Source organism: Anomaloglossus baeobatrachus, chromosome 1 (assembly GCF_048569485.1).
Source record: "Anomaloglossus baeobatrachus isolate aAnoBae1 chromosome 1, aAnoBae1.hap1, whole genome shotgun sequence".
Classification (NCBI taxonomy): Eukaryota; Metazoa; Chordata; class Amphibia; order Anura; family Aromobatidae; genus Anomaloglossus; species Anomaloglossus baeobatrachus.
In genome coordinates, this window is record NC_134353.1 from 33,125,639 (window position 1) to 33,138,992 (window position 13,354).

The window sequence follows — 13,354 nt, forward strand, 5'->3', positions numbered from 1 at the left end:
TTCGTGATGCACATCCGGCCTTGTTAGCGACATCGTTGCATGTGAAATGCACGAACAACTGCTAACGTTCTAATCCCAAATATCGTTGCTGTTGCAGGATGCCGGTTGTTCATCGTTTCTGAGGCAGCACACATCGCTACATGTGACACATCAGGAACGAGGAACCACACCGTACCTGCGTCCTCCGGGTGGGCGTGTCTTTTTTTGTCTGCTCTCCTCCATTCAGCTTCTATTGGACGGCTGACTTGTGATATCGCTTTGATGCCGCACAAACCGCCCGTTTAGAAAGGGGGCGGTTTTCCGGCCATAGCGACGTCGCTAGGCAGGTAAGTATATGTGACGGGGACTAACAAAATTGTGTGCCACAGGCAGCGATTTCCCCGTGACGCACAACCGGTGGGGGCGGATGTGATCGGCAGCGACATCGTTGGCGATGTCGCTGTGTGTAAAGTCGCCTTATTTTGCAAGCAATTACTGGTTTCAAATTTTCAGCAATTTTCTTGCACATGATGTCACAGTTTTTATTTTTATTTTTGCTCTTATATTTGTTAGATACCAACCTTTACTCTCGTTCCTTAGCAGCAAAAATAATAATAAAATCCACGGGGAATAGCCCCTCTTTTGTAATTTTTTCTTAGACCTCCCAATTTCCGCATCTAAATTTTGTGGGGTACTACAATTACGTTTAACTCTAGTAAATTCACCCTTAAAAATGGACTTGATGGTATGTCGGGGGTGGCTTCTAGTGGCATGAAGAATGGTATTGCCCAATGTGAGTTTTACATAAGTACAAGTTCTAATGTACTCCTTGGGAACATCAGCTAATGACAAATCCAAAAAAGAAATTACGAATATTATTTTGTCTGAATACTACAGGTAATATATCTGTTATCTAAACATTTTATCACAATCGATCAACATCATATTTAAAAGTTTGCGTCATAGAAAATATTTATTTTTTAAGCCGTGGTGGAAACCATAGAAGAGTGTTTCTTACCAGAGATGCATTTTGGATTTTTGACCTTAATACCTGCATACCTAATGGGTTAAACTCACTTAAAGAAATTATGTTTCACTATTATGAACGAGAAAGAAAAACATAATTTTTTTTTTCTTTCTAGTCAAAATTTGGACTGTGAAACCTGAAAGTTTCTAAATCTTTGGCATTGCTTACAGCCTTCCTAAATGACCTTTATGCTAGTTTTCTGTAGTAAACAGTTTGATGAATTGGGGACTAAGTATTCACTGTTTTCTTCTTTTATAGCAATAGTGGAGGTTTTTTTATTCATTAATTGCAGTGTGCTGATACATGCTGTTGGATATTGATCATAGTATATTTGTGCACCTGGATATTAATTTACCACTAGAGATGAGCGAACCGGTCCCGGTTCGGCTCGAGGCGGTTCGCCGAACGGGGGGTCTGGCTCGAGTTCGGCTCGTCGAACGTTCGACGAACCGAACTCGAGCCCATAGGAAACAATGGCAGGCAATCACAAACACAGTAAAACACCTAGAAAACACCCTGAAAGGTGTCCAAAAGGTGACAAACAACTCACAACATAACACAAACACATGGGAAAGTGACAAGGACATATACTCATGTGAAAACAAAACAGCTGGACAAGGAAAAAGAGGGAGACACACAGATATATGAGTATATGCAAAGAAACATCGATTCCATTATTGTGCAACTTGAGCCCTGCTCATTTTAGGCTTCCAATCTGGATAAATTGCCTGAGCTCGCCACGTACGCCTTGAGGATCTTGTCGTGTCCTGCAGCCAGCGTTCTCTCGGAACCTGTCTTCAGTGCTGCTGGGGGTCTGCTGGCAGATAAGCACACGTGTCTGTCCACTGACAATGTGGACCTGGCTCTCAGAGGACTTTTCTTCCCCTGGGTCAGCCAGGGGAGGCGAAAGGCACGCGTATTTTTGAGAGTGCTTCATGCAAAGCATCTTTTTCTTTGTCAAAAGGGGGGCTCAACCGATGCCAGTCAAGTGGGGTGTGTGTGGCCCAGTTAGTGGCAACGAGGGAGACTGTGGTTGGAGTCCCCTCGCTGTGTCTCTAAAAGAACCAAGATGAACAAGTCATGGCTCTCAGAGGACTTTTCTTCCCCTGGGTCAGCCAGGGGACGGGAAAGGCACGCGTATTTTTGAGAGTGCTTCATGCAAAGCATCTTTTTCTTTTTCAAAAGGGGGCTCAACCGATGCCAGTCAAGTGGGGTGTGTGTGGCCCAGTTAGTGGCAACGAGGGAGACTGTGGTTGGAGTCCCCTCGCTGTGTCTCTAAAAGAACCAAGATGAACAAGTCATGGCTCTCAGAGGACTTTTCTTCCCCTGGGTCAGCCAGGGGACGGGAAAGGCACGCGTATTTTTGAGAGTGCTTCATGCAAAGCATCTTTTTCTTTGTCAAAAGGGGGGGTCAACCGATGCCAGTCAAGTGGGGTGTGTGTGGCCCAGTTAGTGGCAACGAGGGAGACTGTGGTTGGAGTCCCCTCGCTGTGTCTCTAAAAGAACCAAGATGAACAAGTCATGGCTCTCAGAGGACTTTTCTTCCCCTGGGTCAGCCAGGGGACGGGAAAGGCACGCGTATTTTTGAGAGTGCTTCATGCAAAGCATCTTTTTCTTTGTCAAAAGGGGGGGTCAACCGATGCCAGTCAAGTGGGGTGTGTGTGGCCCAGTTAGTGGCAACGAGGGAGACTGTGGTTGGAGTCCCCTCGCTGTGTCTCTAAAAGAACCAAGATGAACAAGTCATGGCTCTCAGAGGACTTTTCTTCCCCTGGGTCAGCCAGGGGACGGGAAAGGCACGCGTATTTTTGAGAGTGCTTCATGCAAAGCATCTTTTTCTTTTTCAAAAGGGGGCTCAACCGATGCCAGTCAAGTGGGGTGTGTGTGGCCCAGTTAGTGGCAACGAGGGAGACTGTGGTTGGAGTCCCCTCGCTGTGTCTCTAAAAGAACCAAGATGAACAAGTCATGGCTCTCAGAGGACTTTTCTTCCCCTGGGTCAGCCAGGGGACGGGAAAGGCACGCGTATTTTTGAGAGTGCTTCATGAAAAGCATCTTTTTCTTTGTCAAAAGGGGGGGTCAACCGATGCCAGTCAAGTGGGGTGTGTGTGGCCCAGTTAGTGGCAACGAGGGAGACTGTGGTTGGAGTCCCCTCGCTGTGTCTCTAAAAGAACCAAGATGAACAAGTCATGGCTCTCAGAGGACTTTTCTTCCCCTGGGTCAGCCAGGGGACGGGAAAGGCACGCGTATTTTTGAGAGTGCTTCATGCAAAGCATCTTTTTCTTTGTCAAAAGGGGGGCTCAACCGATGCCAGTCAAGTGGGGTGTGTGTGGCCCAGTTAGTGGCAACGAGGGAGACTGTGGTTGGAGTCCCCTCGCTGTGTCTCTAAAAGAACCAAGATGAACAAGTCATGGCTCTCAGAGGACTTTTCTTCCCCTGGGTCAGCCAGGGGACGGGAAAGGCACGCGTATTTTTGAGAGTGCTTCATGCAAAGCATCTTTTTCTTTTTCAAAAGGGGGCTCAACCGATGCCAGTCAAGTGGGGTGTGTGTGGCCCAGTTAGTGGCAACGAGGGAGACTGTGGTTGGAGTCCCCTCGCTGTGTCTCTAAAAGAACCAAGATGAACAAGTCATGGCTCTCAGAGGACTTTTCTTCCCCTGGGTCAGCCAGGGGACGGGAAAGGCACGCGTATTTTTGAGAGTGCTTCATGCAAAGCATCTTTTTCTTTGTCAAAAGGGGGGGTCAACCGATGCCAGTCAAGTGGGGTGTGTGTGGCCCAGTTAGTGGCAACGAGGGAGACTGTGGTTGGAGTCCCCTCGCTGTGTCTCTAAAAGAACCAAGATGAACAAGTCATGGCTCTCAGAGGACTTTTCTTCCCCTGGGTCAGCCAGGGGACGGGAAAGGCACGCGTATTTTTGAGAGTGCTTCATGCAAAGCATCTTTTTCTTTTTCAAAAGGGGGCTCAACCGATGCCAGTCAAGTGGGGTGTGTGTGGCCCAGTTAGTGGCAACGAGGGAGACTGTGGTTGGAGTCCCCTCGCTGTGTCTCTAAAAGAACCAAGATGAACAAGTCATGGCTCTCAGAGGACTTTTCTTCCCCTGGGTCAGCCAGGGGACGGGAAAGGCACGCGTATTTTTGAGAGTGCTTCATGCAAAGCATCTTTTTCTTTGTCAAAAGGGGGGGTCAACCGATGCCAGTCAAGTGGGGTGTGTGTGGCCCAGTTAGTGGCAACGAGGGAGACTGTGGTTGGAGTCCCCTCGCTGTGTCTCTAAAAGAACCAAGATGAACAAGTCATGGCTCTCAGAGGACTTTTCTTCCCCTGGGTCAGCCAGGGGACGGGAAAGGCACGCGTATTTTTGAGAGTGCTTCATGCAAAGCATCTTTTTCTTTGTCAAAAGGGGGGGTCAACCGATGCCAGTCAAGTGGGGTGTGTGTGGCCCAGTTAGTGGCAACGAGGGAGACTGTGGTTGGAGTCCCCTCGCTGTGTCTCTAAAAGAACCAAGATGAACAAGTCATGGCTCTCAGAGGACTTTTCTTCCCCTGGGTCAGCCAGGGGACGGGAAAGGCACGCGTATTTTTGAGAGTGCTTCATGCAAAGCATCTTTTTCTTTTTCAAAAGGGGGCTCAACCGATGCCAGTCAAGTGGGGTGTGTGTGGCCCAGTTAGTGGCAACGAGGGAGACTGTGGTTGGAGTCCCCTCGCTGTGTCTCTAAAAGAACCAAGATGAACAAGTCATGGCTCTCAGAGGACTTTTCTTCCCCTGGGTCAGCCAGGGGACGGGAAAGGCACGCGTATTTTTGAGAGTGCTTCATGCAAAGCATCTTTTTCTTTGTCAAAAGGGGGGGTCAACCGATGCCAGTCAAGTGGGGTGTGTGTGGCCCAGTTAGTGGCAACGAGGGAGACTGTGGTTGGAGTCCCCTCGCTGTGTCTCTAAAAGAACCAAGATGAACAAGTCATGGCTCTCAGAGGACTTTTCTTCCCCTGGGTCAGCCAGGGGACGGGAAAGGCACGCGTATTTTTGAGAGTGCTTCATGCAAAGCATCTTTTTCTTTTTCAAAAGGGGGCTCAACCGATGCCAGTCAAGTGGGGTGTGTGTGGCCCAGTTAGTGGCAACGAGGGAGACTGTGGTTGGAGTCCCCTCGCTGTGTCTCTAAAAGAACCAAGATGAACAAGTCATGGCTCTCAGAGGACTTTTCTTCCCCTGGGTCAGCCAGGGGACGGGAAAGGCACGCGTATTTTTGAGAGTGCTTCATGCAAAGCATCTTTTTCTTTTTCAAAAGGGGGCTCAACCGATGCCAGTCAAGTGGGGTGTGTGTGGCCCAGTTAGTGGCAACGAGGGAGACTGTGGTTGGAGTCCCCTCGCTGTGTTTTACATGCTTTTAGAAGGGCATGAAATGGCTTGGAGGTTGACTTTCATCATATGCAAACTGTTGGCTACCAAAATGCTGCCTTTCCAACAACTGTGGTTATAGGCAATGAGGAACATACTGATGAAGATGAGACGCAGATACCCGATTGGGATGACAACTTAAATATTCGGTCAGGGCAAGAAGAAACTCGGTCTGAGGGGTAGGGGAGTGCAAACACAACAATTGATGATTAAGTTCTAGATCACACCTACTGTCAACCCACAGTCAGACACTCGAGGAGGTCAACAGAGGCGGTGGAGGAGGATGCAACCGACGTCGAAGTAACCTGGCGCCTTCCTGGACACAGTCGGAGCACTGGTAGCACGTCTACAACTGCATCCTCAGCCACCACTCTGCCTCTGAGCATTATTCGGGGTGGATCAACAGGTCGCATGGCCTCTAAGCCTTGCCTAGCCAGGTCCTTTTTTGACATAGAAAAAGATCGCCCAAATTATGTGATCTGTAAAATTTGTCATGGTTCTCTTAGTAGAGGTCAAAACCTCAGCAGTTTGACAACTTCTTCCATGAATCGTCACATGAATAAATATCATATGGCCCGATGGGAAGCTCACCGTGCTGCAATGCGGCCTAGCGGAGCGAACCATCCACTGCCTGCCCCTTCCAGTGCATCCGCGCGCTCGTCATCTTCTAGGACTGTGGGGACAGCTGTCACACCTGTTTTTCCACCCACAACTTCCACCACTGTAACCGCAACAGGCAGTTTGCTTGGTAGGTCGTCAGTTGGTTTGGAAGGGGAAACAAGTGAGTGTGTACAGCTCTCTCAGACATCGATAGCACCAACTTTGGATGAAGGCAACATCATGTCTCCGCCTGCACTTTCCTCACAAAGCTGCATTTTTCCAGGGACACCCGACTCAACACCGTCTACACACAGCAGCCAGATCTCTGTCCCTCAGATGTGGTCAAATAAAAGGCCACTTCCTGCGACCCATGACAAAGCGAAGAGGTTGACTCTATCCCTCTGTAAGCTGTTGACTACAGAAATGCTGCCTTTCCGCCTAGTGGACACACAGGATTTTAGAGACCTTATGTCTGTCGCTGTGCCCCAGTACCAGATGCCTAGTCGCCACTACTTCTCTAAGAAAGGTGTGCCCGCGCTACACCAGCATGTCGCACACAACATCACCGCTTCCTTGAGAAACTCTGTGTGTGAACGGGTGCATTTCACCACCGATACTTGGACCAGTAAGCATGGACAGGGACGTTACATGTCGCTGACTGGCCACTGGGTAACTATGGTGATAGATGGTGAAGGGTCTGCTGCACAAGTCTTGCCGTCCCCACGACTTGTGTGTCAATCCTCTGTCTGTCCAAGTTCCGCCACTGCTTCTGCATCCTCCACCTCATCTGGGTCCTCCACCTCCGCCCCAAGCCTGCCTGGTCAGGCCACCAGCGTTCTCACTGCGCAGAAGGAATCACGCACCCCTCATTACTATGCTGGTAGCAGAGCGCAACGGCATCAGGCGGTCTTTAGCTTGACATGTCTTTGAAATAGGAGTCACACAGCGACTGAGTTGTGGGCAGCTCTGGAGACTGATTTTGATAAATGGTTGTCTCCACTCAACCTGCAGCCTGGTAAGGCCGTGTGCGACAATGCTGCAAACCTGGGTGCGGCCCTTCGCCTGGGCAAGGTGACACACGTGCCTTGTATGGCTCACGTGTTTAACCTTGTTGTCCAGCAATTTTTAACACACTATCCCGGCCTAGATGGCCTTCTGACCAGGGCACGGAAACTGTCTGCAGTGCTCACTTCCGCCGTTCAACCGCCGCACCTGAGCGACTTGCATCGCTCCAGAAGTCTTTCGGCCTGCCGGTTCATCGCCTGAAATGCGATGTGGCGACACGCTGGAATTCAACTCTCCACATGTTACAGCGACTGTGGCAGCACCGGCGAGCCCTGGTGCAATACGTCATGATGTATAGCCTGGGCCAACGAGATGCAGAAGTGGGGCAGATCACCCTGATGGAGTGATCTCAGATCAAGGACCTATGCACCCTTCTGCACAGTTTCGACATGGCGACGAATATGTTTAGCGCTGACAATGCCATTATCAGCATGACGATTACAGTCATTTACATGCTGGAGCACACGCTAAACACTATTCGTAGTCAGGGGGTGGGACAACAGGAAGGGGAGGAACTACAGGAGGATTCATATGCGCAAGACACAACAACATCACCAAGGTCCAGACGTTCATCATCACCAACGCGGCAGGCATGGGACCATGGGGGACAGGGATCAACAAGGGCGCATGGTAGCAGGTGAGATGTTGAGGAAGGTGCAGGAGGACATGAAGATATGGAGGACGAACTGTCCATGGACATGGAAGACTCAGCAGATGAGGGGGACCTTGGTCAAATTTCAGTTGAAAGAGGTTGGGGGGAGATGACAGAGGAAGAAAGAACGGTTAGCACCTCTATGCCACAAACACAGCGTGGACTTGGTGCGCATGGCTGCGCAAGACACATGAGTGCCTTCTTGTTGCACTACCTCCAACATGACCCTCGTATTGTCAAAATTAGAAGTGATGATGACTACTGGCTTGCCACACTATTAGATCCCCGGGACAAGTCCAAATTTTGTGACATAATTCCACCCATAGAAAGGTTTCGGATGATAGGAGAAAAGCAGGTTAAATACCGCGCCAAACCACAGGAATCAAGATGAAGAAGTAATTCTCTTTTCTTTATTTTCACAGGTCTACGCGTTTCAAGGACATATCCGTCCTCTTCCTCAGGACAAATGCAGAGAACACCAGACGGATATGTCCTTGAAACGCGTAGACCTGTGAAAATAAAGAAAAGAGAATTACTTCTTCATCTTGATTCCTGTGGTTTGGCGCGGTATTTAACCTGCTTTTCTCCTATCATCCGAAACTACTCTACTATTGCAGGACTGCTGCCTTCCACGTTTGTTTTATGCGATTAAGGGTGTTGTGACTCACACAACCCCACCAGGTGAGTGCTTCCATTGCACATTCCTTATTCCATTTGTTATACCGGATAAGACCCTATTTTGCGCCTTTTTTCCCACAGTTTATTTCACCCATAGAAAGGGACGCACGTATGCAGGAGTATCAGCAGAAGCTGTTACTCGATCTTAGCTCGGCTTTTCCACCAAACAACCGTGCAGGTGAAGGGAGTGATTCTCCCAGTTGTAACTTGACAAACATGGGACGGCCTCGTCATCTTCAACAGTCTACCCGTACCAGTAGGACCGTATCTGGTGCTGGTAACAGCAATTTTATGGAATCTTTTCATAATTTTTTTAGACCCTCCTTTGCAAGGCCACCAGAGACAACAAGTCTGACACATAGTCAACGGATGGAGAGGATGATACAGGAGTATCTCCAAATGAACATCGATGCAATGACTTTGCAAATGGAGCCTTGCTCCTTTTGTGCTTCAAATCTAGAAAAATGTCAAGAGCTCTCCAGTTACGCCTCGAAGATTTTGTCGTGTCCAGCTGCCAGCGTTGTCTCTGAACGTGTCTTCAGTGCTGCTGGGTGTGTGCTGACAGATAAGCGCACGCGTCTGTCCAGTGACAATGTGGACAGACTGACGTTCATCAAAATGAACAAGTCATGGATCCAGAAGGAATTTACTACCCCTGTGTCATCCTGGGGAGAGTAAATGCTTGTGGATTTGGAATGTGCTTGATGCAAATCAAAACATCCTGTTTGCAACTAGGGCACAAGTGCTGCCACTGATAAGGTGTCTGTGTGGGGCCCAATTTTTGGAAAAAAAGGGAGACTCCGCTTGGAGTAACCCTTGCTTGCTGTGTTTTTTAAAAATGATACAAGATGAACAGATCTGAAGGCAAGATGAAGCCAACATCATGTCTCCGCCTGCACTTTTCTCACAAACCTGCATTTTTCCAGGGACACCCTACTCAACACCGTCTACAGACAGCAGCCAGATCTCTGTCCCTCAGATGTGGTCAAATAAAAGGCCACTTACTGCGACCCATGACAAAGCTAAGTGGTTGACTCTATCCCTCTGTAAGCTGTTGGCTACCGAAATGCTGCCTTTACGCGTAGTGGACACACAGGATTTTACAGACCTTATGTCTGTCGCTGTGCCCCAGTACCAGATGCCCAATCACCACTGCTTCTCCAAGAAAAGCATGCCCGCGCTACACCGGCATGTCGCACACAACATCACCACTTCCTTGAGAAAATCTGTGTGCGACAGGGTGCATTTCAACACAGATACTTGGACCAGTAAGCATAGACAGGGTCATTACATGTCACTGACTGGGCACTGGCAAACTATGGTGAGAGATGGAGAAGGGTCTGCTGTACAAGTCTTGCCGTCCCCACGAGTTGTTTCAATCCTTGTTCTGTATGTAGAAGTTAATACACTGCTTCTGCCTCTTCAACCTCGTGTGGGTCCTCTACCTTTGCGCAAACCCTGTGTGGTCAGGCCACCCTTCCTTGCAACTGCGCACAAGGACTACCACACACCTCCTTACTATGCTGGCAGCAGAGCTCAATGCCATCAGGCGGTCAAAGTTTTACTTTGAAATGTATGGGAAATGTGAGTCACACCGCTATTACAGAGAATAGTAGTCAGGCAGGGTCAAAACATTAATTGAGGAACAGGAACAGAATGGGACGGCCAGGACTTAATCAGAAAACAAGCAGAGGTGAAATGCGTATCGGCCAACAAGGTACATAAACAGCAAGCAGGAAAAGTAGTCAGGTAACAAGCACACAAAATCATAAAACTGAACTGGGGGTAAAATTAACCAGAGGTTCATAGCTATGTCTGGCAGTGGTCTGCAGACAGGATGGGCATAAAAAAGGGTGTGGTGTCTTCCCATTGGTTGTAGCTGAATGATGGTATTTCATCTGTGAGATACCCACCAGCTACATTCAGCCAGAGATTCTGCATCTGTCAAGGTAATGCAGCCCAGTGGGTGAGCATAACCTGCGTCCACCTGCGCCGCTGGCATCGACTACTCTCCCATCATCAGCACTATTCATGAAAGGAACACGTTGTCACCTGGCGACCGGAGTACAAATTGACGGAGCGGACTCCGTTGGTGACTTAACAGCCGTGTGCGGCAATGATGCAAACCTGGCTGCGGGCCATCCTCAGGGCAATGTGACACACGTGCCTTTTATGGCTCACGTGTTGATCCGAATTCTCCAGCAATTTTTAAAACACCATCACGGCCTACATGGCCTTGTGCAGCGGGCACGCTCGCTATGTGCTCACTTCCATCGTGCGCACACAGCAGCTCAACAACTTTCATCACTCCGGAAGTCTTAGGGTCTGGCAGTTAAACGCCGGAAATGCGATGTTCCGACACGCAGGAATTGGAATCTGCACATGTTGCAGCGTGTGTGGCAGCACCGCAGAGCCCTGCTGAAATACGGTAAGACATATAGCCTGGGATAAGTTGATCCAGAGGTGGTGCAGATCACGCTGCTGGAGTGGTGTCAGATCAAGGACCTATGCACCCTGCTACACAGTTTTGAAATGTCGACGAAGATGTTTAGCACTGGCAATGTCATTCTCAGCGTGACAATTCTGGTCATCTACATGATGGAGCACACTGTAATTATTATTCGGAGTCAGGTGTTGGGACAAGAGGAAGGGGAGGAAGTACAGGAGGAGTCATATGCGGAAGGGATAACAAGATCTACGAGGTCCAGATGGTCAGCGGCACCTATGCGGCAGTCATGGTGAGGGAGAGGGATTAACAAGGGCGCATAGTATCAGCAAAAAGTGTTGATGAAAGTGCAGGAGCCCATGAAGAAATGGAGGACGAACTGGCGATGGGCATGGAAGACTCAGCAGATGAGTGAGAGCTTGCTCACATTTCGGTTGTGCGAGGTTGTGGGTAGAGGGCAGAGGAAGGATGCACGATTCTCACCTCTCTGCCACCAACACACCAAGGACTTGGTCCTCCTGGATGCACAAGACACATGAGCGCCTTCTTGCTGCACTACCTACATGACCCTCGGATTGTATGAATTTGAAGTAATCCTGAATACTGGGTTGCCACACTGTTAGATCCCCGGTACAAGACAAAATTTGGCGAACTAATTCCTGCCATAGAAATAGACGCACGTATACAGGAGTATCTGCAGAATGTGGTACGCAATCTTAGATCTACTTTTCCACTAAACACCAGTGCTGCACAGAGTGAATCTCAACACTTTGTCATGGATAGGAGGAAATGGTCTTTTACTTGTCCACATCGGAGGGACCGAGGGATGGCTGCTGTGCTGAGATGGCGTTGAGTACGGTGTCCCTGCACAGTTGCACTTTTGGTCATATCCCAAAATGAGTTGAAAAAGGACAGATGCTGTTGGAAAGGGGAACAGGTGTGTTGGAAAGGGGAAAAAAAATTTGGTCCGTGGATTTGGTGGTTAAACAACTGTAACATTTGCTGAAGAAACAACATCTGTTACAGTGGGACTGGCAGATTTGGATAAAGTGGTATATAATCTGTGACCGCTATATAACAAAAATTAATAAGAAAAGAAAGAGAAAGGTATATATCACCTTCAGCAGTCAGTGTCCACCGTGCTCCCAGTTGGAAAAGGAGAGGTTGGCAACTTGAAGGTTTGGTGGAGGATACAGAGCTGTGTGGCTATGAAACTAATAGTAGCCTGAACCGAGTTAGACGCCATTCGGATATGGAGACTGTGAGCCCTGTTAGCGTCACAGGGTCCACATGCCCACCCAGCCCAGGAACTCCCTGTTAACAACACAGGGGCCATTGAGTACGCTGACCGTGTGCGTAGGGGCCACACCTGTGGACAGCAGGCGCATCAGCAGCAGCAGGCCTGTTAATGCCACTGGGCTGCACAAGCAGGACTGTTAGGACAGGAGCTGGTCTTAACCGTTCTGCGTTACCAACTGTGGTGGTGGCCTGCATCCACCACCCTATCCCTGCCTACCTCTGGCCTAAAGCCGCAATGGGTTCAACACATGGAGGTGTGCTCTTTCGGAGCATAATAGAAGACTGCGCACCTCCTTGTTGGCTCCAGCCCCTTTTATAACCTGGGTCCGCCCCAAACCAGGGTGAACCACAATGCACCTCCTGGAGACAAAAGCAGAGTGACACGTCATGAGTGGCATAACTAGCGTCCTATTTGGAAACGCAACTTCAATGATGACCTCATGGCTGCCATGACCCAAACACCTCACCAGTCATCGTCTGACCATCAATAATGCGGTGACAAGTCATAGGTGTGGGCCTCTGCAAGCCATTTGGGAGGACACCTGATGCCCTGTGGTCTATATGGGACCCCCACATCAGGGCCAGGGCCAAAGAGTTCATTACCGGACCTAGTCTCTGATGCAGGAAGTGCCTGAGCATGCTCAGTAGCATGAAATACAGTCTCTGAAAAAAGACTATCAGCTTTAGCATGGTGTCTAGGCACAAAACAGGACTTAGACCCGGCACAGAATGCAAGCACCTGTGCAAAGAGGCTTTTCACACTTAGTGTGGGAGCATGCGCTGTATCCCGAAATGAAGACTTAGCGTCAGGAATGGCACAGTCAGGCTGAGCATACTCACTAGGCGAAACACTGTAATTATGCTGCAGCTGGGGTACATCGGCACACGCATGCGCACTAGCTGCCTCTCCACACTTAGACGTGGAGGGGAAATTTGTCTTGGAGATGCTGTCTATGAACAGAAGGAAAAGCTAAAGGAAGCCTGACTTTCTATCCCTCCGAATTATGAAATGCAGCAATGAATTCCATGAGTTTGCTATAACATTAGCGTAGCTAAATGTGCATGAGGGTGTGATGTAGAGGTGCTAGAAATAGCTTGTCACCAGTGGGGCACTAATGGAATACAACAGCCAGTTCTATGATGCCACAAAATGGCAGTATTTTGTGCTATCATTATAGCTTATTAAAAACAGAGCACGAGGTTGTCATGCAGAGGTGCTGCACAT